The sequence below is a fragment of the Marmota monax genome, unplaced genomic scaffold (genome assembly GCF_021218885.2).
Source record: "Marmota monax isolate L192 unplaced genomic scaffold, Marmota_monax_Labrador192_F-V1.1 WCK01_AAM20220418_F8-fsc00138, whole genome shotgun sequence".
Classification (NCBI taxonomy): domain Eukaryota; kingdom Metazoa; phylum Chordata; class Mammalia; order Rodentia; family Sciuridae; genus Marmota; species Marmota monax.
This window is the reverse complement of record NW_026692763.1, coordinates 4,509,835-4,514,874: the sequence shown is the minus strand read 5'-3', so window position 1 is coordinate 4,514,874 and position 5,040 is coordinate 4,509,835.

Here is a 5,040-nt window from a genome sequence, read left to right as displayed (position 1 = left end):
GCAAGTCAGCTCTTTTCCTAGGGCACTGCCTGCTACCCCATCTCTGTTCCTGCAAGTTTGGGGAAAAGAGGTAGAAAGTGGCTTGGGAGTCAGCAGGTAGAGTGAGCAAGCTGAGTCTCAAGGGTTCCCTCAGCAGATATGCCTCAGATAAAGCATAAGGTGTTCTCTGAGATGTGCTGGCCCCAAGCCTATTGCTGCCATGTAACCCATGCCAATGAATAATGAACGAAAGCAGTCTTAGATCAGAGGCTCCTGTCTAGGCTGGGGAGGGATACATTGGTAGGATCCCATGCGTGGAATTATCCATTGTTATGCCTAAAAGGAATCAAGAGTTTTGGGCATCTTTGGCTGTGAGGGTTCCCTGCCTCTATCTGTGCATTTATTTATTTATTCACTTATTTACTTTTCCCCAGTACTAAGGATTAAACCCAAGGGCAGTCTACCACTGACTTACCTCCCCTGCCCTTTTCATTTTCATTTTATTTTTTGGTATTGGGGATTATACCCAGGGGCACTTAACCACTGAGCTGCATCCCCAGTCCTTTTTATTTTGTGACAGGGTCTTGCTAAATTGCTCAGAGCCTAAATTGCTGAGGTTTGCTTTGAACTTGCAATCCTCCTGCCTCAGCCTCCCAAGTAGTGGTAGTGGGGATTACAAGCATGTGCCACAGCTTCCCTGCTCCCATCTGATGCAACTGTAAAAAAAAACCCAACATCACAGAAGTGAGTCCTTTCTTATTCTCTGTTAATGAGAGCTATCTTAAGACTGCAGGCTTAGGAACTCAGCTTACCCAGCACCCACAAGAATTCAAACCAGAACACTTTCAGTCTAGGTCTATGTTGTGGATGAGTCTAGGAGAAAAAAGCAGTAGCTTCACATCCCAAGGATACAAGGGATCCTGATAATAGGACCCATCTTTTCCTTTTGAGGAACAGCATTCTGCCCATCTCCATGTTTTTTGGGGGGATGACCCCCAGCCCCATGCATGTGACCCAGGCAAGGTAGGTCATGTTGTTTGGTTTAAAGATGGGTACATAATTCAGTCTGAGCCAATGAAAATCAATAATAGGACTTTTATTAAAGCCACTCATTGAACACTCCATTTAGGTGCTAAGGTTATAGCAGTGAACAAAATAGGACTGTTGACAAGGACAGCCCGTCGGGTGGCTTAAATGGCAGAAGATCTGTTTGGCGGTCTGGCAGTTCATTTGCTACTATAAGAAATAAGGCTGCCAGAGTATGAAACTATCAGAAAAGAAGCAGAACCAGGAGAGATGGAGAGTCTCCCAGATCCAGTTATGCCTGAAGCTCATACATCCCTGCATCTTTCCTTTATATTAACCAATAAGTCCCCTCCCCCTTCCACACTTTTGCTTTTTTTAAGTGGTCAGCATTTATTTGTTTTTTTTTTTTTTCCTGTTTATTATTTTAAGAGGCAGGGTCTTGCTATGTTGCCCAGGTTAGCCCCAAACTCTTAGGCTCAAATAATCCTCTTACCTCAACTTCCTGAGTGGTGAGAACCACAGGTATGGCCAGGTTCTATGTGTGTATGTATGTATGTGTGTTTGTACCAAAGATTGAACCTAATGGCACTATACCACTGAGTTACATTCCCAGTTCTTTTTATGTATTTTTAAATTTTGAGACAGGATCTTGCTAAATTGCTGAGGCTGACCTTGAATTTGCAATCGTCCTGCCTTAACCTCTTGAGTCACTGGGATTACAGGTGTACACCAATACACCTGGCCTTTCTACTTACTATTTTGAATTTAGTTCCTTGTCCCAGCCTCTAGGATTAAGTTTTGGCCCAGGCTGGACTAGGCCAAGGACTTGTAGCAAAACCAGAGAGTATGGCCCGGGGCTCTGCTTGTTCATATCCTTTTATCTCCTGTGGATCCTAGGGGAGGGAACGTTTAGTATTGGGTAAACATTAGCCAAAGACTCTTGCCTCTCATATACAATTTTTTTAAAATATATTTTTTTTTAGTTGTAGATGGACACAATACCTTTATTTTGTTTATTTTTATGTGGTGCTGGGATAGAACCCAGTGCCTCATGCTTGCTCAGCAAGCACTCTACCACTGAGCCACAACCCTGGCCCCATCATATACAATTTTAGAAAAAGGAAAAAAGAAGGGGAAGGAAGAGGTTGAACTAAAGCACTCCCTCAACAATAAGAGACCCTTGGGGATGCTTGGCTGAACCCAGCCCAGAACCCAGATGAAAACAGAGATGTAAAATGTCAGCACCAGATAACTCTCAGAGATCACCCATGCAACTCCCTCATTGCACAGATGGGGAAACTGAGGCCAAGGACATCTCACTACTGTCAATCCTTTCTTCCTGGAAGTTCTGCCCACACAGGTTTGGGGTTGAGGAAGTTGTAACATTTCCTCTTCTAGGTTCCCACAGTCAAGGCAGGGAGATAGGGGATTCCCTTCTGAAGTCCAGGAGGTTTGGGTCCTAGCTCCACTTCACCACCTGCCTGGGGAACACCAAAAGAAGTGGGGAACTATGTATGGCTAGCTGAGTAGGTGGATTCGTCATAACAACAATTAGGGAGGTGGAAGGCTTTCAGCGGGCTAATTATGTGGGCTAGGTCTCAGCCTAGTAAACTTCCTTAGGTGTTTGGCATCTTTATGTGAGAACTCCAAAGATAAGAGAAACTAGGTACAAAGAAGTGCCATCCTGGCAACCCTGAGGATGGGATGTGCAAGGAGAGCCCGTAAAGGACAGGGGAAGAGAGCCACTGAAGACAAGTGGTAGATTCCAAAGCTGCTGGGACCACCTAGTCACCAGGCCCATGGACAGATCAGTCATCAGCCCTCCTGCTAATCAATAGACACTCCCAAACATTGACCAGAGGTGGACAGGGAAGGTCACCTCTGCTGGGCACTCTGCATGGGCACAGGCTGGTGGGTCTAATTGTGCATTATTAAAATGATCTGAAGCTCTGGATACAAAGGTCAAAGCTACAGTACACAAAGGGAATATCTGCAAGTTAAGCCCAGATATTATAAACAAAACGGTGGGGATCAAAGGTGGCACTCTGGGCTGCCAGCAAAGCTCCCCCTCTGCACCCTGTGAAGCCCTCAAAAGGACTGTTTGGTATTCTGTATGCCTGGATCCTCCACTCAGCTAACAAGTATATATTAAGCACCTACCCTCAGCAGGCTCTGGGAAGATTCCCAGATTAAAAAGATACTGTCCTGTTTGGCCCAGTGGCACACACCTGTAATCCCAGCTACTCAGGAGGCTGAAGCAAAGGATCACAAGTTCAAGGCCAGCCTGGGCAATTTAGTGAGACTTAGTCTCAAAATTGAAAAAAAAAAGGGGGGGGCCCTAGGGACTGTAGCTTAGTGGTAGAGCCCTTCTGGGTTCAATCCCCAGGGCCAAATAAATAAAAAATACAGTCCTTGCTTTCAAGAAGACCCTTGATCTAGCAGCTAGATGCCACATCTGAGAACCAGACATCCCATTTTGATCAAGACAGTCTCAGTTTCCCAGGAACACCACTTCCTATTTCTCAGTGTCATTATTAATAGTGCCTACTTTAATTCTCAAAACTGTCCTGGTTTGAATGGCAAAGTATTTGGTAACCTGAACCACAGCACAATGTTATGGGTAATGCTGGATAAAGTTGGGAAAGTAGGTGTAGCTCCTATTGAAACCACAATGGAGATTGGGATGTAGCTCAACAGCAGAGAGCTAGCAATGGAAAAACATTGGTAAGCCAGGTGCTTGGGTGTATACCTGTCATCCCAGATAGGATAAGGGTCTCAAGTTCAAGGCCAGTCTGGGCAACTTTGAGACAAAAACCCTGTCTCAAAATAAAAAATAAAGAGTGTAGCTCAGTGGTAGAGCACTTGCTTAGCATGTGCAAATTCTATATACTATATGGTAAAAACATCTCTCTAGAAAGGTACAAAAGAATTGGTAACCTTGGTAGGTTGGCTGGAGACCAGTGAGACTTCAATGTATATCCTTTTTACTTTTTGGAGTTTGAACTGTATGAATGTATTGTGTATTTAAAATTCTTTTAAAATTAGGTATTTAATTAAATAAATGAGTGAATTAATTCTCAAGAGCACCTTGATTCTTCTGCCTCAGCTTCCTGAGTGACTTGAGATTACTGGTATGCACCACAGCAGCACCTAGCTTCAGAGTCCCTCCTGAGTCTGCCCATATGATTCTCTAACCTCCTCATTTAAATCCTTTGTAATCTTTAAAATCAATTTAGACCAGACTGCCCAGAAGAACTTCCTGAATGCTTTCCCTAACACTAAGCTTTGTGTAAGGACATTATTCTGCAGAGTTGGACATTGCTGTGTGTATCTCACTTTACCCACCAGATTGAAATTTCTTCTCAGTAGGGAGTGGGCCTGGTTCACCTCTGGTCTTCCTTTAGCACTGAACTCTTGAAATCTGTTTGAAAGAATCAGTGAATCAGGAGCCCCATTAATGTTTTATGCTTTGTGAAGGGCTTTGATGACCACCATTTCCTCTCAACAGCTAGGTAAGGCTATACAGATGGGTGTTTTTATCTGATAAAGAAAGGGGGTCTAGCTCAGAGCATGCCTTAAAGCCCTAGGCTTGATCCCCAGCACCTTAAAAAGGAAAGGAAGAAGGAAGGAAGCAAGCACCAAAGATTCAGTAATCATAATCAAGTGATTTGCTCAAGTTCACAAAACTCTGAGTAGAGGGTGTCAGGTACAGATTTCTAACCCAATTCAGTGGTAGGTTCACACATTATCCTGTCTGCCTGCCCTCTATGTACATCTAATAGTAAGATCTTGTTCTCCTTTCCAGCCTGCTTATACAACAGTTCTAACTCCCTCTAGTTCAGCTCAGTCCCTCTCCCCCCTTACATGGTAGCCAGAGGGATCATTCTGAAATCTTATCACTTCTCACCTCCCTTTCTCTTGCATAAAGGCTTCCTCCTTTCACCACTCCTCTTCTCTCCACCTGCACTCCAGGGCAAAGTCTACTTTCCTTTGCAATATTCCAAGGGCCTAGGCAGCCTCCCACTCCCAGCCTAT